The 15,063-nt window shown below is 40.8% G+C and overlaps 52 non-coding genes and 5 pseudogenes across 52 annotated transcripts; all 57 read right to left on the reverse strand.

Moving 5' to 3' along the window:
• Positions 1–132: 132 nt before the first annotated feature.
• On the reverse strand, positions 133–251 carry LOC114778961 (uncharacterized; annotated as a pseudogene).
• Positions 252–396: 145 nt separating this feature from the next.
• On the reverse strand, positions 397–516 carry LOC114778945 (5S ribosomal RNA). Its single transcript, XR_003746500.1, has one exon. It is a non-coding gene; the product is annotated as a 5S ribosomal RNA (ribosomal RNA).
• Positions 517–661: 145 nt separating this feature from the next.
• LOC114778911 (5S ribosomal RNA) lies at positions 662–780 on the reverse strand. The gene has a single exon (XR_003746469.1). It is a non-coding gene; the product is annotated as a 5S ribosomal RNA (ribosomal RNA).
• Positions 781–925: 145 nt separating this feature from the next.
• On the reverse strand, positions 926–1,044 carry LOC114778971 (5S ribosomal RNA). Its single transcript, XR_003746512.1, has one exon. It is a non-coding gene; the product is annotated as a 5S ribosomal RNA (ribosomal RNA).
• Positions 1,045–1,189: 145 nt separating this feature from the next.
• Positions 1,190–1,308, reverse strand: LOC114778982 (5S ribosomal RNA). The gene has a single exon (XR_003746523.1). It is a non-coding gene; the product is annotated as a 5S ribosomal RNA (ribosomal RNA).
• Positions 1,309–1,451: 143 nt separating this feature from the next.
• Positions 1,452–1,570, reverse strand: LOC114778994 (5S ribosomal RNA). The gene has a single exon (XR_003746534.1). It is a non-coding gene; the product is annotated as a 5S ribosomal RNA (ribosomal RNA).
• A 143-nt stretch (positions 1,571–1,713) lies between these two features.
• LOC114779006 (5S ribosomal RNA) lies at positions 1,714–1,832 on the reverse strand. The gene has a single exon (XR_003746545.1). It is a non-coding gene; the product is annotated as a 5S ribosomal RNA (ribosomal RNA).
• A 145-nt stretch (positions 1,833–1,977) lies between these two features.
• LOC114778918 (5S ribosomal RNA) lies at positions 1,978–2,096 on the reverse strand. Its single transcript, XR_003746475.1, has one exon. It is a non-coding gene; the product is annotated as a 5S ribosomal RNA (ribosomal RNA).
• A 144-nt stretch (positions 2,097–2,240) lies between these two features.
• Positions 2,241–2,359, reverse strand: LOC114778929 (5S ribosomal RNA). The gene has a single exon (XR_003746486.1). It is a non-coding gene; the product is annotated as a 5S ribosomal RNA (ribosomal RNA).
• A 144-nt stretch (positions 2,360–2,503) lies between these two features.
• On the reverse strand, positions 2,504–2,622 carry LOC114778914 (5S ribosomal RNA). Its single transcript, XR_003746472.1, has one exon. It is a non-coding gene; the product is annotated as a 5S ribosomal RNA (ribosomal RNA).
• Positions 2,623–2,767: 145 nt separating this feature from the next.
• LOC114778942 (5S ribosomal RNA) lies at positions 2,768–2,886 on the reverse strand. The gene has a single exon (XR_003746497.1). It is a non-coding gene; the product is annotated as a 5S ribosomal RNA (ribosomal RNA).
• A 144-nt stretch (positions 2,887–3,030) lies between these two features.
• Positions 3,031–3,149, reverse strand: LOC114778953 (5S ribosomal RNA). Its single transcript, XR_003746505.1, has one exon. It is a non-coding gene; the product is annotated as a 5S ribosomal RNA (ribosomal RNA).
• Positions 3,150–3,294: 145 nt separating this feature from the next.
• LOC114778965 (5S ribosomal RNA) lies at positions 3,295–3,413 on the reverse strand. Its single transcript, XR_003746506.1, has one exon. It is a non-coding gene; the product is annotated as a 5S ribosomal RNA (ribosomal RNA).
• A 144-nt stretch (positions 3,414–3,557) lies between these two features.
• On the reverse strand, positions 3,558–3,675 carry LOC114778952 (uncharacterized; annotated as a pseudogene).
• A 145-nt stretch (positions 3,676–3,820) lies between these two features.
• On the reverse strand, positions 3,821–3,939 carry LOC114778916 (5S ribosomal RNA). The gene has a single exon (XR_003746473.1). It is a non-coding gene; the product is annotated as a 5S ribosomal RNA (ribosomal RNA).
• A 143-nt stretch (positions 3,940–4,082) lies between these two features.
• LOC114778966 (5S ribosomal RNA) lies at positions 4,083–4,201 on the reverse strand. Its single transcript, XR_003746507.1, has one exon. It is a non-coding gene; the product is annotated as a 5S ribosomal RNA (ribosomal RNA).
• A 145-nt stretch (positions 4,202–4,346) lies between these two features.
• LOC114778967 (5S ribosomal RNA) lies at positions 4,347–4,465 on the reverse strand. The gene has a single exon (XR_003746508.1). It is a non-coding gene; the product is annotated as a 5S ribosomal RNA (ribosomal RNA).
• A 145-nt stretch (positions 4,466–4,610) lies between these two features.
• On the reverse strand, positions 4,611–4,729 carry LOC114778968 (5S ribosomal RNA). The gene has a single exon (XR_003746509.1). It is a non-coding gene; the product is annotated as a 5S ribosomal RNA (ribosomal RNA).
• Positions 4,730–4,871: 142 nt separating this feature from the next.
• LOC114778969 (5S ribosomal RNA) lies at positions 4,872–4,990 on the reverse strand. The gene has a single exon (XR_003746510.1). It is a non-coding gene; the product is annotated as a 5S ribosomal RNA (ribosomal RNA).
• Positions 4,991–5,135: 145 nt separating this feature from the next.
• Positions 5,136–5,254, reverse strand: LOC114778970 (5S ribosomal RNA). Its single transcript, XR_003746511.1, has one exon. It is a non-coding gene; the product is annotated as a 5S ribosomal RNA (ribosomal RNA).
• Positions 5,255–5,398: 144 nt separating this feature from the next.
• LOC114778972 (5S ribosomal RNA) lies at positions 5,399–5,517 on the reverse strand. The gene has a single exon (XR_003746513.1). It is a non-coding gene; the product is annotated as a 5S ribosomal RNA (ribosomal RNA).
• Positions 5,518–5,661: 144 nt separating this feature from the next.
• LOC114778973 (5S ribosomal RNA) lies at positions 5,662–5,780 on the reverse strand. Its single transcript, XR_003746514.1, has one exon. It is a non-coding gene; the product is annotated as a 5S ribosomal RNA (ribosomal RNA).
• Positions 5,781–5,925: 145 nt separating this feature from the next.
• On the reverse strand, positions 5,926–6,044 carry LOC114778974 (5S ribosomal RNA). Its single transcript, XR_003746515.1, has one exon. It is a non-coding gene; the product is annotated as a 5S ribosomal RNA (ribosomal RNA).
• A 145-nt stretch (positions 6,045–6,189) lies between these two features.
• On the reverse strand, positions 6,190–6,308 carry LOC114778975 (5S ribosomal RNA). The gene has a single exon (XR_003746516.1). It is a non-coding gene; the product is annotated as a 5S ribosomal RNA (ribosomal RNA).
• Positions 6,309–6,452: 144 nt separating this feature from the next.
• LOC114778976 (5S ribosomal RNA) lies at positions 6,453–6,571 on the reverse strand. The gene has a single exon (XR_003746517.1). It is a non-coding gene; the product is annotated as a 5S ribosomal RNA (ribosomal RNA).
• A 144-nt stretch (positions 6,572–6,715) lies between these two features.
• On the reverse strand, positions 6,716–6,834 carry LOC114778977 (5S ribosomal RNA). Its single transcript, XR_003746518.1, has one exon. It is a non-coding gene; the product is annotated as a 5S ribosomal RNA (ribosomal RNA).
• Positions 6,835–6,977: 143 nt separating this feature from the next.
• LOC114778978 (5S ribosomal RNA) lies at positions 6,978–7,096 on the reverse strand. The gene has a single exon (XR_003746519.1). It is a non-coding gene; the product is annotated as a 5S ribosomal RNA (ribosomal RNA).
• A 144-nt stretch (positions 7,097–7,240) lies between these two features.
• LOC114778979 (5S ribosomal RNA) lies at positions 7,241–7,359 on the reverse strand. Its single transcript, XR_003746520.1, has one exon. It is a non-coding gene; the product is annotated as a 5S ribosomal RNA (ribosomal RNA).
• Positions 7,360–7,503: 144 nt separating this feature from the next.
• Positions 7,504–7,622, reverse strand: LOC114778980 (5S ribosomal RNA). The gene has a single exon (XR_003746521.1). It is a non-coding gene; the product is annotated as a 5S ribosomal RNA (ribosomal RNA).
• A 145-nt stretch (positions 7,623–7,767) lies between these two features.
• LOC114778981 (5S ribosomal RNA) lies at positions 7,768–7,886 on the reverse strand. Its single transcript, XR_003746522.1, has one exon. It is a non-coding gene; the product is annotated as a 5S ribosomal RNA (ribosomal RNA).
• A 143-nt stretch (positions 7,887–8,029) lies between these two features.
• LOC114778983 (5S ribosomal RNA) lies at positions 8,030–8,148 on the reverse strand. Its single transcript, XR_003746524.1, has one exon. It is a non-coding gene; the product is annotated as a 5S ribosomal RNA (ribosomal RNA).
• A 144-nt stretch (positions 8,149–8,292) lies between these two features.
• LOC114778984 (5S ribosomal RNA) lies at positions 8,293–8,411 on the reverse strand. Its single transcript, XR_003746525.1, has one exon. It is a non-coding gene; the product is annotated as a 5S ribosomal RNA (ribosomal RNA).
• Positions 8,412–8,555: 144 nt separating this feature from the next.
• LOC114778985 (5S ribosomal RNA) lies at positions 8,556–8,674 on the reverse strand. The gene has a single exon (XR_003746526.1). It is a non-coding gene; the product is annotated as a 5S ribosomal RNA (ribosomal RNA).
• A 144-nt stretch (positions 8,675–8,818) lies between these two features.
• On the reverse strand, positions 8,819–8,937 carry LOC114778986 (5S ribosomal RNA). The gene has a single exon (XR_003746527.1). It is a non-coding gene; the product is annotated as a 5S ribosomal RNA (ribosomal RNA).
• Positions 8,938–9,081: 144 nt separating this feature from the next.
• LOC114778987 (5S ribosomal RNA) lies at positions 9,082–9,200 on the reverse strand. The gene has a single exon (XR_003746528.1). It is a non-coding gene; the product is annotated as a 5S ribosomal RNA (ribosomal RNA).
• A 145-nt stretch (positions 9,201–9,345) lies between these two features.
• LOC114778988 (5S ribosomal RNA) lies at positions 9,346–9,464 on the reverse strand. The gene has a single exon (XR_003746529.1). It is a non-coding gene; the product is annotated as a 5S ribosomal RNA (ribosomal RNA).
• A 144-nt stretch (positions 9,465–9,608) lies between these two features.
• LOC114778990 (5S ribosomal RNA) lies at positions 9,609–9,727 on the reverse strand. The gene has a single exon (XR_003746530.1). It is a non-coding gene; the product is annotated as a 5S ribosomal RNA (ribosomal RNA).
• A 144-nt stretch (positions 9,728–9,871) lies between these two features.
• Positions 9,872–9,990, reverse strand: LOC114778917 (5S ribosomal RNA). Its single transcript, XR_003746474.1, has one exon. It is a non-coding gene; the product is annotated as a 5S ribosomal RNA (ribosomal RNA).
• Positions 9,991–10,134: 144 nt separating this feature from the next.
• On the reverse strand, positions 10,135–10,253 carry LOC114778922 (5S ribosomal RNA). Its single transcript, XR_003746479.1, has one exon. It is a non-coding gene; the product is annotated as a 5S ribosomal RNA (ribosomal RNA).
• A 143-nt stretch (positions 10,254–10,396) lies between these two features.
• LOC114778927 (5S ribosomal RNA) lies at positions 10,397–10,515 on the reverse strand. Its single transcript, XR_003746484.1, has one exon. It is a non-coding gene; the product is annotated as a 5S ribosomal RNA (ribosomal RNA).
• A 144-nt stretch (positions 10,516–10,659) lies between these two features.
• On the reverse strand, positions 10,660–10,778 carry LOC114778991 (5S ribosomal RNA). Its single transcript, XR_003746531.1, has one exon. It is a non-coding gene; the product is annotated as a 5S ribosomal RNA (ribosomal RNA).
• A 144-nt stretch (positions 10,779–10,922) lies between these two features.
• On the reverse strand, positions 10,923–11,041 carry LOC114778992 (5S ribosomal RNA). Its single transcript, XR_003746532.1, has one exon. It is a non-coding gene; the product is annotated as a 5S ribosomal RNA (ribosomal RNA).
• Positions 11,042–11,185: 144 nt separating this feature from the next.
• On the reverse strand, positions 11,186–11,303 carry LOC114778936 (5S ribosomal RNA). Its single transcript, XR_003746492.1, has one exon. It is a non-coding gene; the product is annotated as a 5S ribosomal RNA (ribosomal RNA).
• A 144-nt stretch (positions 11,304–11,447) lies between these two features.
• LOC114778993 (5S ribosomal RNA) lies at positions 11,448–11,566 on the reverse strand. The gene has a single exon (XR_003746533.1). It is a non-coding gene; the product is annotated as a 5S ribosomal RNA (ribosomal RNA).
• Positions 11,567–11,711: 145 nt separating this feature from the next.
• LOC114778996 (5S ribosomal RNA) lies at positions 11,712–11,830 on the reverse strand. The gene has a single exon (XR_003746535.1). It is a non-coding gene; the product is annotated as a 5S ribosomal RNA (ribosomal RNA).
• A 144-nt stretch (positions 11,831–11,974) lies between these two features.
• On the reverse strand, positions 11,975–12,094 carry LOC114778926 (5S ribosomal RNA). Its single transcript, XR_003746483.1, has one exon. It is a non-coding gene; the product is annotated as a 5S ribosomal RNA (ribosomal RNA).
• Positions 12,095–12,238: 144 nt separating this feature from the next.
• On the reverse strand, positions 12,239–12,357 carry LOC114778997 (5S ribosomal RNA). The gene has a single exon (XR_003746536.1). It is a non-coding gene; the product is annotated as a 5S ribosomal RNA (ribosomal RNA).
• A 145-nt stretch (positions 12,358–12,502) lies between these two features.
• On the reverse strand, positions 12,503–12,620 carry LOC114778946 (5S ribosomal RNA). The gene has a single exon (XR_003746501.1). It is a non-coding gene; the product is annotated as a 5S ribosomal RNA (ribosomal RNA).
• A 144-nt stretch (positions 12,621–12,764) lies between these two features.
• Positions 12,765–12,883, reverse strand: LOC114778998 (5S ribosomal RNA). Its single transcript, XR_003746537.1, has one exon. It is a non-coding gene; the product is annotated as a 5S ribosomal RNA (ribosomal RNA).
• A 143-nt stretch (positions 12,884–13,026) lies between these two features.
• LOC114778951 (uncharacterized) lies at positions 13,027–13,145 on the reverse strand (annotated as a pseudogene).
• A 144-nt stretch (positions 13,146–13,289) lies between these two features.
• LOC114778950 (uncharacterized) lies at positions 13,290–13,408 on the reverse strand (annotated as a pseudogene).
• A 143-nt stretch (positions 13,409–13,551) lies between these two features.
• On the reverse strand, positions 13,552–13,670 carry LOC114778928 (5S ribosomal RNA). Its single transcript, XR_003746485.1, has one exon. It is a non-coding gene; the product is annotated as a 5S ribosomal RNA (ribosomal RNA).
• Positions 13,671–13,814: 144 nt separating this feature from the next.
• LOC114778963 (uncharacterized) lies at positions 13,815–13,933 on the reverse strand (annotated as a pseudogene).
• Positions 13,934–14,077: 144 nt separating this feature from the next.
• LOC114778933 (5S ribosomal RNA) lies at positions 14,078–14,196 on the reverse strand. Its single transcript, XR_003746489.1, has one exon. It is a non-coding gene; the product is annotated as a 5S ribosomal RNA (ribosomal RNA).
• A 144-nt stretch (positions 14,197–14,340) lies between these two features.
• On the reverse strand, positions 14,341–14,459 carry LOC114778948 (5S ribosomal RNA). Its single transcript, XR_003746503.1, has one exon. It is a non-coding gene; the product is annotated as a 5S ribosomal RNA (ribosomal RNA).
• A 140-nt stretch (positions 14,460–14,599) lies between these two features.
• Positions 14,600–14,718, reverse strand: LOC114778912 (5S ribosomal RNA). The gene has a single exon (XR_003746470.1). It is a non-coding gene; the product is annotated as a 5S ribosomal RNA (ribosomal RNA).
• A 144-nt stretch (positions 14,719–14,862) lies between these two features.
• LOC114778941 (5S ribosomal RNA) lies at positions 14,863–14,980 on the reverse strand. The gene has a single exon (XR_003746496.1). It is a non-coding gene; the product is annotated as a 5S ribosomal RNA (ribosomal RNA).
• Positions 14,981–15,063: the final 83 nt, after the last annotated feature.

Below are 15,063 nucleotides of genomic sequence, written 5' to 3' on the forward strand. Positions count from 1 at the left end.
TAAACAACCTAGGCTTGAAAAAATATCACAGATGTGAAAAAACCTCTCTGAAAATTACTTTAGAATAAAAACTAACAAAGCGATTGCAAAAAACAAAAACTTTCATTTTTTAACAAAGTTTTTCAACGTTAAAGCTTACAGCACCTGGTATTCCCAGGAGGTCTCCCATCCAAGTACTAACCAGGCCCAAGCCTTCTTAGCTTCGAGATCAGACTGAGACCGGCGTTCTTTGGGCTGGTATGGCCGTAAGCAATCTCTGCTTGAAAATCTTGGACTTTAAAACAACCTAGGCTTGAAAACATATCAAAGAGTGAAAATACCTCTTAACTTACTTAGAAAAAAACTAACAAAGCGATGCAAAAAAAACTTCATTTTAAAAAGTTTTTCAACAGTTAAAGCTTACAGCACCTGGTATTCCCAGGAGGTCTCCCATCCAAGTACTAACCAGGCCCAAGCCTTCTTAGGCTTCCGAGATCAGACGAGACCGGGCGTTCTTGGGCTGGTATGGCCGTAAGCAATCTCTGCTTGAAAATCTTGGACTTTAAACAACCTAGGCTTGAAAACATATCACAGAGTGAAAATACCTCTTAACTTACTTTAGAAAAAAACTAACAAAGCGATGCAAAAAAAACTTCATTTTAAAAAGTTTTTCAACAGTTAAAGCTTACAGCACCTGGTATTCCCAGGAGGTCTCCCATCCAAGTACTAACCAGGCCCAAGCCTTCTTAGCTTCCGAGATCAGACGAGACCGGGCGTTCTTGGGCTGGTATGGCCGTAAGCAATCTCTGCTTGAAAATCTTGGACTTTAAACAACCTAGGCTTGAAAACATATCACAGAGTGAAAATACCTCTTAACTTACTTTAGAAAAAAACTAACAAAGCGATGCAAAAAAAACTTCATTTTAAAAAGTTTTTCAACAGTTAAAGCTTACAGCACCTGGTATTCCCAGGAGGTCTCCCATCCAAGTACTAACCAGGCCCAAGCCTTCTTAGCTTCCGAGATCAGACGAGACCGGGCGTTCTTGGGCTGGTATGGCCGTAAGCAATCTCTGCTTGAAAATCTTGGACTTTAAACAACCTAGGCTTGAAAACATATCACAGAGTGAAAATACCTCTTAACTTACTTTAGAAAAAAACTAACAAAGCGATGCAAAAAAAACTTCATTTTAAAAAGTTTTTCAACAGTTAAAGCTTACAGCACCTGGTATTCCCAGGAGGTCTCCCATCCAAGTACTAACCAGGCCCAAGCCTTCTTAGCTTCCGAGATCAGACGAGACCGGGCGTTCTTGGGCTGGTATGGCCGTAAGCAATCTCTGCTTGAAAATCTTGGACTTTAAACAACCTAGGCTTGAAAACATATCACAGAGTGAAAATACCTCTTAACTTACTTTAGAAAAAACTAACAAAGCGATGCAAAAAAACTTCATTTTAAAAAGTTTTTCAACAGTTAAAGCTTACAGCACCTGGTATTCCCAGGAGGTCTCCCATCCAAGTACTAACCAGGCCCAAGCCTTCTTAGCTTCCGAGATCAGACGAGACCGGGCGTTCTTGGGCTGGTATGGCCGTAAGCAATCTCTGCTTGAAAATCTTGGACTTTAAACAACCTAGGCTTGAAAACATATCACAGAGTGAAAATACCTCTTAACTTACTTTAGAAAAAACTAACAAAGCGATGCAAAAAAACTTCATTTTAAAAAGTTTTTCAACAGTTAAAGCTTACAGCACCTGGTATTCCCAGGAGGTCTCCCATCCAAGTACTAACCAGGCCCAAGCCTTCTTAGCTTCCGAGATCAGACGAGACCGGGCGTTCTTGGGCTGGTATGGCCGTAAGCAATCTCTGCTTGAAAATCTTGGACTTTAAACAACCTAGGCTTGAAAACATATCACAGAGTGAAAATACCTCTTAACTTACTTTAGAAAAAAACTAACAAAGCGATGCAAAAAAAACTTCATTTTAAAAAGTTTTTCAACAGTTAAAGCTTACAGCACCTGGTATTCCCAGGAGGTCTCCCATCCAAGTACTAACCAGGCCCAAGCCTTCTTAGCTTCCGAGATCAGACGAGACCGGGCGTTCTTGGGCTGGTATGGCCGTAAGCAATCTCTGCTTGAAAATCTTGGACTTTAAACAACCTAGGCTTGAAAACATATCACAGAGTGAAAATACCTCTTAACTTACTTTAGAAAAAAACTAACAAAGCGATGCAAAAAAACTTCATTTTAAAAAGTTTTTCAACAGTTAAAGCTTACAGCACCTGGTATTCCCAGGAGGTCTCCCATCCAAGTACTAACCAGGCCCAAGCCTTCTTAGCTTCCGAGATCAGACGAGACCGGGCGTTCTTGGGCTGGTATGGCCGTAAGCAATCTCTGCTTGAAAATCTTGGACTTTAAACAACCTAGGCTTGAAAACATATCACAGAGTGAAAATACCTCTTAACTTACTTTAGAAAAAAACTAACAAAGCGATGCAAAAAAACTTCATTTTAAAAAGTTTTTCAACAGTTAAAGCTTACAGCACCTGGTATTCCCAGGAGGTCTCCCATCCAAGTACTAACCAGGCCCAAGCCTTCTTAGCTTCCGAGATCAGACGAGACCAGGCGTTCTTGGGCTGGTATGGCCGTAAGCAATCTCTGCTTGAAAATCTTGGACTTTAAACAACCTAGGCTTGAAAACATATCACAGAGTGAAAATACCTCTTAACTTACTTTAGAAAAAAACTAACAAAGCGATGCAAAAAAAACTTCATTTTAAAAAGTTTTTCAACAGTTAAAGCTTACAGCACCTGGTATTCCCAGGAGGTCTCCCATCCAAGTACTAACCAGGCCCAAGCCTTCTTAGCTTCCGAGATCAGACGAGACCGGGCGTTCTTGGGCTGGTATGGCCGTAAGCAATCTCTGCTTGAAAATCTTGGACTTTAAACAACCTAGGCTTGAAAACATATCACAGAGTGAAAATACCTCTTAACTTACTTTAGAAAAAAACTAACAAAGCGATGCAAAAAAACTTCATTTTAAAAAGTTTTTCAACAGTTAAAGCTTACAGCACCTGGTATTCCCAGGAGGTCTCCCATCCAAGTACTAACCAGGCCCAAGCCTTCTTAGCTTCCGAGATCAGACGAGACCGGGCGTTCTTGGGCTGGTATGGCCGTAAGCAATCTCTGCTTGAAAATCTTGGACTTTAAACAACCTAGGCTTGAAAACATATCACAGAGTGAAAATACCTCTGAACTTACTTTAGAAAAAAACTAACAAAGCGATGCAAAAAAAACTTCATTTTAAAAAGTTTTTCAACAGTTAAAGCTTACAGCACCTGGTATTCCCAGGAGGTCTCCCATCCAAGTACTAACCAGGCCCAAGCCTTCTTAGCTTCCGAGATCAGACGAGACCGGGCGTTCTTGGGCTGGTATGGCCGTAAGCAATCTCTGCTTGAAAATCTTGGACTTTAAACAACCTAGGCTTGAAAACATATCACAGAGTGAAAATACCTCTGAACTTACTTTAGAAAAAAACTAACAAAGCGATGCAAAAAAACTTCATTTTAAAAAGTTTTTCAACAGTTAAAGCTTACAGCACCTGGTATTCCAGGAGGTCTGCCATCCAAGTACTAACCAGGCCCAAGCCTTCTTAGCTTCCGAGATCAGACGAGACCGGGCGTTCTTGGGCTGGTATGGCCGTAAGCAATCTCTGCTTGAAAATCTTGGACTTTAAACAACCTAGGCTTGAAAACATATCACAGAGTGAAAATACCTCTTAACTTACTTTAGAAAAAAAGTAACAAAGCGATGCAAAAAAACTTCATTTTAAAAAGTTTTTACAACAGTTAAAGCTTACAGCACCTGGTATTCCCAGGAGGTCTCCCATCCAAGTACTAACCAGGCCCAAGCCTTCTTAGCTTCCGAGATCAGACGAGACCAGGCGTTCTTGGGCTGGTATGGCCGTAAGCAATCTCTGCTTGAAAATCTTGGACTTAAACAACCTAGGCTTGAAAACATATCATAGAGTGAAAATACCTCTTAACTTACTTTAGAAAAAACTAACAAAGCGATGCAAAAAAAACTTCATTTTAAAAAGTTTTTCAACAGTTAAAGCTTACAGCACCTGGTATTCCCAGGAGGTCTCCCATCCAAGTACTAACCAGGCCCAAGCCTTCTTAGCTTCCGAGATCAGACGAGACCGGGCGTTCTTGGGCTGGTATGGCCGTAAGCAATCTCTGCTTGAAAATCTTGGACTTTAAACAACCTAGGCTTGAAAACATATCACAGAGTGAAAATACCTCTTAACTTACTTTAGAAAAAAACTAACAAAGCGATGCAAAAAAAACTTCATTTTAAAAAGTTTTTCAACAGTTAAAGCTTACAGCACCTGGTATTCCCAGGAGGTCTCCCATCCAAGTACTAACCAGGCCCAAGCCTTCTTAGCTTCCGAGATCAGACGAGACCGGGCGTTCTTGGGCTGGTATGGCCGTAAGCAATCTCTGCTTGAAAATCTTGGACTTTAAACAACCTAGGCTTGAAAACATATCACAGAGTGAAAATACCTCTTAACTTACTTTAGAAAAAAACTAACAAAGCGATGCAAAAAAAACTTCATTTTAAAAAGTTTTTCAACAGTTAAAGCTTACAGCACCTGGTATTCCCAGGAGGTCTCCCATCCAAGTACTAACCAGGCCCAAGCCTTCTTAGCTTCCGAGATCAGACGAGACCGGGCGTTCTTGGGCTGGTATGGCCGTAAGCAATCTCTGCTTGAAAATCTTGGACTTTAAACAACCTAGGCTTGAAAACATATCACAGAGTGAAAATACCTCTTAACTTACTTAGAAAAAACTAACAAAGCGATGCAAAAAAACTTCATTTTAAAAAGTTTTTCAACAGTTAAAGCTTACAGCACCTGGTATTCCCAGGAGGTCTCCCATCCAAGTACTAACCAGGCCCAAGCCTTCTTAGCTTCCGAGATCAGACGAGACCGGGCGTTCTTGGGCTGGTATGGCCGTAAGCAATCTCTGCTTGAAAATCTTGGACTTTAAACAACCTAGGCTTGAAAACATATCACAGAGTGAAAATACCTCTTAACTTACTTTAGAAAAAAACTAACAAAGCGATGCAAAAAAAACTTCATTTTAAAAAGTTTTTCAACAGTTAAAGCTTACAGCACCTGGTATTCCCAGGAGGTCTCCCATCCAAGTACTAACCAGGCCCAAGCCTTCTTAGCTTCCGAGATCAGACGAGACCGGGCGTTCTTGGGCTGGTATGGCCGTAAGCAATCTCTGCTTGAAAATCTTGGACTTTAAACAACCTAGGCTTGAAAACATATCACAGAGTGAAAATACCTCTTAACTTACTTTAGAAAAAAACTAACAAAGCGATGCAAAAAAACTTCATTTTAAAAAGTTTTTCAACAGTTAAAGCTTACAGCACCTGGTATTCCCAGGAGGTCTCCCATCCAAGTACTAACCAGGCCCAAGCCTTCTTAGCTTCCGAGATCAGACGAGACCGGGCGTTCTTGGGCTGGTATGGCCGTAAGCAATCTCTGCTTGAAAATCTTGGACTTTAAACAACCTAGGCTTGAAAACATATCACAGAGTGAAAATACCTCTTAACTTACTTTAGAAAAAAACTAACAAAGCGATGCAAAAAAACTTCATTTTAAAAAGTTTTTCAACAGTTAAAGCTTACAGCACCTGGTATTCCCAGGAGGTCTCCCATCCAAGTACTAACCAGGCCCAAGCCTTCTTAGCTTCCGAGATCAGACGAGACCGGGCGTTCTTGGGCTGGTATGGCCGTAAGCAATCTCTGCTTGAAAATCTTGGACTTTAAACAACCTAGGCTTGAAAACATATCACAGAGTGAAAATACCTCTTAACTTACTTTAGAAAAAAACTAACAAAGCGATGCAAAAAAAACTTCATTTTAAAAAGTTTTTCAACAGTTAAAGCTTACAGCACCTGGTATTCCCAGGAGGTCTCCCATCCAAGTACTAACCAGGCCCAAGCCTTCTTAGCTTCCGAGATCAGACGAGACCGGGCGTTCTTGGGCTGGTATGGCCGTAAGCAATCTCTGCTTGAAAATCTTGGACTTTAAACAACCTAGGCTTGAAAACATATCACAGAGTGAAAATACCTCTTAACTTACTTTAGAAAAAAACTAACAAAGCGATGCAAAAAAAACTTCATTTTAAAAAGTTTTTCAACAGTTAAAGCTTACAGCACCTGGTATTCCCAGGAGGTCTCCCATCCAAGTACTAACCAGGCCCAAGCCTTCTTAGCTTCCGAGATCAGACGAGACCGGGCGTTCTTGGGCTGGTATGGCCGTAAGCAATCTCTGCTTGAAAATCTTGGACTTTAAACAACCTAGGCTTGAAAACATATCACAGAGTGAAAATACCTCTTAACTTACTTTAGAAAAAAACTAACAAAGCGATGCAAAAAAAACTTCATTTAAAAAGTTTTTCAACAGTTAAAGCTTACAGCACCTGGTATTCCCAGGAGGTCTCCCATCCAAGTACTAACCAGGCCCAAGCCTTCTTAGCTTCCGAGATCAGACGAGACCGGGCGTTCTTGGGCTGGTATGGCCGTAAGCAATCTCTGCTTGAAAATCTTGGACTTTAAACAACCTAGGCTTGAAAACATATCACAGAGTGAAAATACCTCTGAACTTACTTTAGAAAAAAACTAACAAAGCGATGCAAAAAAACTTCATTTTAAAAAGTTTTTCAACAGTTAAAGCTTACAGCACCTGGTATTCCCAGGAGGTCTCCCATCCAAGTACTAACCAGGCCCAAGCCTTCTTAGCTTCCGAGATCAGACGAGACCGGGCGTTCTTGGGCTGGTATGGCCGTAAGCAATCTCTGCTTGAAAATCTTGGACTTTAAACAACCTAGGCTTGAAAACATATCACAGAGTGAAAATACCTCTTAACTTACTTTAGAAAAAAACTAACAAAGCGATGCAAAAAAACTTCATTTTAAAAAGTTTTCAACAGTTAAAGCTTACAGCACCTGGTATTCCCAGGAGGTCTCCCATCCAAGTACTAACCAGGCCCAAGCCTTCTTAGCTTCCGAGATCAGACGAGACCGGGCGTTCTTGGGCTGGTATGGCCGTAAGCAATCTCTGCTTGAAAATCTTGGACTTTAAACAACCTAGGCTTGAAAACATATCACAGAGTGAAAATACCTCTTAACTTACTTTAGAAAAAAACTAACAAAGCGATGCAAAAAAACTTCATTTTAAAAAGTTTTTCAACAGTTAAAGCTTACAGCACCTGGTATTCCCAGGAGGTCTCCCATCCAAGTACTAACCAGGCCCAAGCCTTCTTAGCTTCCGAGATCAGACGAGACCGGGCGTTCTTGGGCTGGTATGGCCGTAAGCAATCTCTGCTTGAAAATCTTGGACTTTAAACAACCTAGGCTTGAAAACATATCACAGAGTGAAAATACCTCTTAACTTACTTTAGAAAAAAACTAACAAAGCGATGCAAAAAAACTTCATTTTAAAAAGTTTTTCAACAGTTAAAGCTTACAGCACCTGGTATTCCCAGGAGGTCTCCCATCCAAGTACTAACCAGGCCCAAGCCTTCTTAGCTTCCGAGATCAGACGAGACCGGGCGTTCTTGGGCTGGTATGGCCGTAAGCAATCTCTGCTTGAAAATCTTGGACTTTAAACAACCTAGGCTTGAAAACATATCACAGAGTGAAAATACCTCTTAACTTACTTTAGAAAAAAACTAACAAAGCGATGCAAAAAAAACTTCATTTTAAAAAGTTTTTCAACAGTTAAAGCTTACAGCACCTGGTATTCCCAGGAGGTCTCCCATCCAAGTACTAACCAGGCCCAAGCCTTCTTAGCTTCCGAGATCAGACGAGACCGGGCGTTCTTGGGCTGGTATGGCCGTAAGCAATCTCTGCTTGAAAATCTTGGACTTTAAACAACCTAGGCTTGAAAACATATCACAGAGTGAAAATACCTCTTAACTTACTTTAGAAAAAACTAACAAAGCGATGCAAAAAAACTTCATTTTAAAAAGTTTTTCAACAGTTAAAGCTTACAGCACCTGGTATTCCCAGGAGGTCTCCCATCCAAGTACTAACCAGGCCCAAGCCTTCTTAGCTTCCGAGATCAGACGAGACCGGGCGTTCTTGGGCTGGTATGGCCGTAAGCAATCTCTGCTTGAAAATCTTGGACTTTAAACAACCTAGGCTTGAAAACATATCACAGAGTGAAAATACCTCTTAACTTACTTTAGAAAAAAACTAACAAAGCGATGCAAAAAAACTTCATTTTAAAAAGTTTTTCAACAGTTAAAGCTTACAGCACCTGGTATTCCCAGGAGGTCTCCCATCCAAGTACTAACCAGGCCCAAGCCTTCTTAGCTTCCGAGATCAGACGAGACCGGGCGTTCTTGGGCTGGTATGGCCGTAAGCAATCTCTGCTTGAAAATCTTGGACTTTAAACAACCTAGGCTTGAAAACATATCACAGAGTGAAAATACCTCTTAACTTACTTTAGAAAAAAACTAACAAAGCGATGCAAAAAAACTTCATTTTAAAAAGTTTTTCAACAGTTAAAGCTTACAGCACCTGGTATTCCCAGGAGGTCTCCCATCCAAGTACTAACCAGGCCCAAGCCTTCTTAGCTTCCGAGATCAGACGAGACCGGGCGTTCTTGGGCTGGTATGGCCGTAAGCAATCTCTGCTTGAAAATCTTGGACTTTAAACAACCTAGGCTTGAAAACATATCACAGAGTGAAAATACCTCTTAACTTACTTTAGAAAAAAACTAACAAAGCGATGCAAAAAAACTTCATTTTAAAAAGTTTTTCAACAGTTAAAGCTTACAGCACCTGGTATTCCCAGGAGGTCTCCCATCCAAGTACTAACCAGGCCCAAGCCTTCTTAGCTTCCGAGATCAGACGAGACCGGGCGTTCTTGGGCTGGTATGGCCGTAAGCAATCTCTGCTTGAAAATCTTGGACTTTAAACAACCTAGGCTTGAAAACATATCACAGAGTGAAAATACCTCTGAACTTACTTTAGAAAAAAACTAACAAAGCGATGCAAAAAAACTTCATTTTAAAAAGTTTTTCAACAGTTAAAGCTTACAGCACCTGGTATTCCCAGGAGGTCTCCCATCCAAGTACTAACCAGGCCCAAGCCTTCTTAGCTTCCGAGATCAGACGAGACCGGGCGTTCTTGGGCTGGTATGGCCGTAAGCAATCTCTGCTTGAAAATCTTGGACTTTAAACAACCTAGGCTTGAAAACATATCACAGAGTGAAAATACCTCTTAACTTACTTTAGAAAAAACTAACAAAGCGATGCAAAAAAAAACTTCATTTTAAAAAGTTTTTCAACAGTTAAAGCTTACAGCACCTGGTATTCCCAGGAGGTCTCCCATCCAAGTACTAACCAGGCCCAAGCCTTCTTAGCTTCCGAGATCAGACGAGACCGGGCGTTCTTGGGCTGGTATGGCCGTAAGCAATCTCTGCTTGAAAATCTTGGACTTTAAACAACCTAGGCTTGAAAACATATCACAGAGTGAAAATACCTCTTAACTTACTTTAGAAAAAAACTAACAAAGCGATGCAAAAAAACTTCATTTTAAAAAGTTTTTCAACAGTTAAAGCTTACAGCACCTGGTATTCCCAGGAGGTCTCCCATCCAAGTACTAACCAGGCCCAAGCCTTCTTAGCTTCCGAGATCAGACGAGACCGGGCGTTCTTGGGCTGGTATGGCCGTAAGCAATCTCTGCTTGAAAATCTTGGACTTTAAACAACCTAGGCTTGAAAACATATCACAGAGTGAAAATACCTCTTAACTTACTTTAGAAAAAAACTAACAAAGCGATGCAAAAAAACTTCATTTTAAAAAGTTTTTCAACAGTTAAAGCTTACAGCACCTGGTATTCCCAGGAGGTCTCCCATCCAAGTACTAACCAGGCCCAAGCCTTCTTAGCTTTCGAGATCAGACGAGACCGGGCGTTCTTGGGCTGGTATGGCCGTAAGCAATCTCTGCTTGAAAATCTTGGACTTTAAACAACCTAGGCTTGAAAAAATATCACAGAGTGAAAATACCTCTTAACTTACTTTAGAAAAAAAGTAACAAAGCGATGCAAAAAAACTTCATTTTAAAAAGTTTTTCAACAGTTAAAGCTTACAGCACCTGGTATTCCCAGGAGGTCTCCCACCCAAGTACTAACCAGGCCCAAGCCTTCTTAGCTTCCGAGATCAGACGAGACCAGGCGTTCTTGGGCTGGTATGGCCGTAAGCAATCGCTGCTTGAAAATCTTGGACTTTAAACAACCTAGGCTTGAAAACATATCATAGAGTTAAAATACCTCTTAACTTACTTTAGAAAAAACTAACAAAGCGATGCAAAAAAACTTCATTTTAAAAAGTTTTTCAACAGTTAAAGCTTACAGCACCTGGTATTCCCAGGAGGTCTCCCATCCAAGTACTAACCAGGCCCAAGCCTTCTTAGCTTCGGAGATCAGACGAGACCGGGCGTTCTTGGGCTGGTATGGCCGTAAGCAATCTCTGCTTGAAAATCTTGGACTTTAAACAACCTAGGCTTGAAAACATATCACAGAGTGAAAATACCTCTGAACTTACTTTAGAAAAAAACTAACAAAGCGATGCAAAAAAACTTCATTTTAAAAAGTTTTTCAACAGTTAAAGCTTACAGCACCTGGTATTCCCAGGAGGTCTCCCATCCAAGTACTAACCAGGCCCAAGCCTTCTTAGCTTCCGAGATCAGACGAGACCGGGCGTTCTTGGGCTGGTATGGCCGTAAGCAATCTCTGCTTGAAAATCTTGGACTTTAAACAACCTAGGCTTGAAAACATATCACAGAGTAAAATACCTCTTAACTTACTTTAGAAAAAAACTAACAAAGCGATGCAAAAAAAACTTCATTTTAAAAAGTTTTTCAACAGTTAAAGCTTACAGCACCTGGTATTCCCAGGAGGTCTCCCATCCAAGTACTAACCAGGCCCAAGCCTTCTTAGCTTCCGAGATCAGACGAGACCGGGCGTTCTTGGGCTGGTATGGCCGTAAGCAATCTCTGCTTGAAAATCTTGGACTTTAAACAACCTAGGCTTGAAAACATATCACAGAGTGAAAATACCTCTTAACTTACTTTAGAAAAAAACTAACAAAGCGATGCAAAAAAACTTCATTTTAAAAAGTTTTTCAACAGTTAAAGCTTACAGCACCTGGTATTCCCAGGAGGTCTCCATCCAAGTACTAACCAGGCCCAAGCCTTCTTAGCTTCCGAGATCAGACGAGACCGGGCGTTCTTGGGCTGGTATGGCCGTAAGCAATCTCTGCTTGAAAATCTTGGACTTTAAACAACCTAGGCTTGAAAACATATCACAGAGTGAAAATACCTCTTAACTTACTTTAGAAAAAAACTAACAAAGCGATGCAAAAAAACTTCATTTTAAAAAGTTTTTCAACAGTTAAAGCTTACAGCACCTGGTATTCCCAGGAGGTCTCCCATCCAAGTACTAACCAGGCCCAAGCCTTCTTAGCTTCCGAGATCAGACGAGACCGGGCGTTCTTGGGCTGGTATGGCCGTAAGCAATCTCTGCATTGAAAATCTTGGACTTTAAACAACCTAGGCTTGAAAACATATCACAGAGTGAAAATACCTCTTAACTTACTTTAGAAAAAAACTAACAAAGCGATGCAAAAAAACTTCATTTTAAAAAGTTTTTCAACAGTTAAAGCTTACAGCACCTGGTATTCCCAGGAGGTCTCCCATCCAAGTACTAACCAGGCCCAAGCCTTCTTAGCTTCCGAGATCAGACGAGACCGGGCGTTCTTGGGCTGGTATGGCCGTAAGCAATCTCTGCTTGAAAATCTTGGACTTTAAACAACCTAGGCTTGAAAACATATCACAGAGTGAAAATACCTCTTAACTTACTTTAGAAAAAAACTAACAAAGCGATGCAAAAAAACTTCATTTTAAAAAGTTTTTCAACAGTTAAAGCTTACAGCACCTGGTATTCCCAGGAGGTCTCCCATCCAAGTACTAACCAGGCCCAAGCCTTCTTAGCTTCCGAGATCAGACGAGACCGGGCAGTTCTTGGGCTGGTATGGCCGTAAGCAATCTCTGCTTGAAAATCTTGGACTTTAAACAACCTAGGCTTGAAAACATATCACAGAGTGAAAATACCTCTTAACTTACTTTAGAAAAAAACTAACAAAGCGATGCAAAAAAACTTCATTTTAAAAAGTTTTTCAACAGTTAAAGCTTACAGCACCTGGTATTCCCAGGAGGTCTCCCATCCAAGTACTAACCAGGCCCAAGCCTTCTTAGCTTCCGAGATCAGACGAGACCGGGCGTTCTTGGGCTGGTATGGCCGTAAGCAATCTCTGCTTGAAAATCTTGGACTTTAAACAACCTAGGCTTGAAAACATATCACAGAGTGAAAATACCTCTTAACTTACTTTAGAAAAAAACTAACAAAGCGATGCAAAAAAAACTTCATTTTAAAAAGTTTTTCAACAGTTAAAGCTTACAGCACCTGGTATTCCAGGAGGTCTCCCATCCAAGTACTAACCAGGCCCAAGCCTTCTTAGCTTCCGAGATCAGACGAGACCGGGCGTTCTTGGGCTGGTATGGCCGTAAGCAATCTCTGCTTGAAAATCTTGGACTTTAAACAACCTAGGCTTGAAAACATATCACAGAGTGAAAATACCTCTTAACTTACTTTAGAAAAAAACTAACAAAGCGATGCAAAAAAACTTCATTTTAAAAAGTTTTTCAACAGTTAAAGCTTACAGCACCTGGTATTCCCAGGAGGTCTCCCATCCAAGTACTAACCAGGCCCAAGCCTTCTTAGCTTCCGAGATCAGACGAGACCGGGCGTTCTTGGGCTGGTATGGCCGTAAGCAATCTCTGCTTGAAAATCTTGGACTTTAAACAACCTAGGCTTGAAAACATATCACAGAGTGAAAATACCTCTTAACTTACTTAGAAAAAAACTAACAAAGCGATGCAAAAAAACTTCATTTTAAAAAGTTTTTCAACAGTTAAAGCTTACAGCACCTGGTATTTCCAGGAGGTCTCTCATCCAAGTACTAACCAGGCCCAAGCCTTCTTAGCTTCCGAGATCAGACGAGACCGGGCATTCTTGGGCTGGTATGGCCGTAAGCAATCTCTCCATGAAAATCTTGATCTTTAAAAAACCTAGGCTTGAAAACATATCACAGAGTGAAAATACCTCTTAATTTACTTTAGAAAAAAACTAACAAAGCGATGCAAAAAAACTTCATTTTAAAAAGTTTTTCAACAGTTAAAGCTTACAGCACCTGGTATTTCCAGGAGGTCTCCCACCCAAGTACTAACTAGGCCCAAGCCTTCTTAGCTTCCGAGATCAGACGAGACCAGGCGTTCTTGGGCTGGTATGGCCGTAAGCAATCTCTGCTTGAAAATCTTCGACTTTAAACAACCTAGGCTTGAAAACATATCACAGAGTGAAAATACCTCTTAACTTACTTTAGAAAAAACTAACTAAGTGATGCAAAAAAAAAATATTTTAAAAAGTTTTTCAACAGTTAAAGCTTACAGCACCTGGTATTCCCAGGAGGTCTCCCATCCAAGTACTAACCAGGCCCAAGCCTTCTTAGCTTCGGAGATCAGACGAGACCGGGCGTTCTTGGGCTGGTATGGCCGTAAGCAATCTCTGCTTGAAAATCTTGGACTTTAAACAACCTAGGCTTGAAAACATATCACAGAGTGAAAATACCTCTGAACTTACTTTAGAAAAAAACTAACAAAGCGATGCAAAAAAACTTCATTTTAAAAAGTTTTTCAACAGTTAAAGCTTACAGCACCTGGTATTCCCAGGAGGTCTGCCATCCAAGTACTAACCAGGCCCAAGCCTTCTTAGCTTCAGAGATCAGACGAGACCGGCCGTTCCTGGGCTGCTATGGCAGTAAGCAATCTCTGTTTGAAAATCTTGGACTTTAAACAACCTAGGCTTGAAAACATATCACAGAGTCAAAATACCTCTTAACTTACTTTAGAAAAAAAGTAACAAAGCAATGCAAAAAAACTTCATTTTAAAAAGTTTTTCAACAGTTAAAGCTTACAGCACCTGGTATTCCCAGGAGGTCTCCTATCCAAGTACTAACCAGGCCCAAGCCTTCTTAGCTTCCGAGATCAGACGAGACCGGGCATTCTTGGGCTGGTATGGCCGTAAGCAATCTCTGCTTGAAAATCTTGGACTTTAAACAACCTAGGCTTGAAAACATATCATAGAGTGAAAATACCTCTGAACTTACTTTAGAAAAAAACTAACAAAGCGATGCAAAAAAACTTCATTTTAAAAAGTTTTTCAACAGTTAAAGCTTACAGCACCTGGTAATCCCAGGAGGTCTCCCATCCAAGTACTAACCAGGCCCAAGCTTTCTTAGCTTCCGAGATCAGATGAGACCGGGCGTTCTTGGGCTGGTATGGCCGTAAGCAATCTCTGCTTGAAAATCTTGGACTTTAAACAACCTAGGCTTGAAAACATATCACAGAGTGAACATACCTCTTAACTTTAGAAAAAAACTAACAAAGCGATGCAAAAAAACTTCATTTTAAAAAGTTTTTCAACAGTTAAAGCTTACAGCACCTGGTATTCCCAGGAGGTCTCTCATCCAAGTACTAACCAGGCCCAAGCCTTCTTAGCTTCCGAGATCAGACGAGACCGGGCGTTCTAAGGCTGGTATGGCCATAAGCAATCTCTGCATGAAAATCTTGATCTTTAAACAGCCTAGACTTGAAAACATATCACAGAGTGAAAATACCTCTTAATTTACTTTAGAAAAAAACTAACAAAGCGATGCAAAAAAACTTCATTTTAAAAAGTTTTTCAACAGTTAAAGCTTACAGCACCTGGTATTTCCAGGAGGTCTCCCATCCAAGTACTAACCAGCCCAAGCCTTCTTAGCTTCCGAGATCAGACGAGACCGGGCGTTCTAAGGCTGGTATGGCCATAAGCAATCTCTGCATGAAAATCTTGATCTTTAAACAGCCTAGACTTGAAAACATATCACAGAGTGAAAATACCTCTTAATTTACTTT

This window comes from Denticeps clupeoides, unplaced genomic scaffold, assembly GCF_900700375.1.
Source record: "Denticeps clupeoides unplaced genomic scaffold, fDenClu1.1, whole genome shotgun sequence".
Classification (NCBI taxonomy): domain Eukaryota; kingdom Metazoa; phylum Chordata; class Actinopteri; order Clupeiformes; family Denticipitidae; genus Denticeps; species Denticeps clupeoides.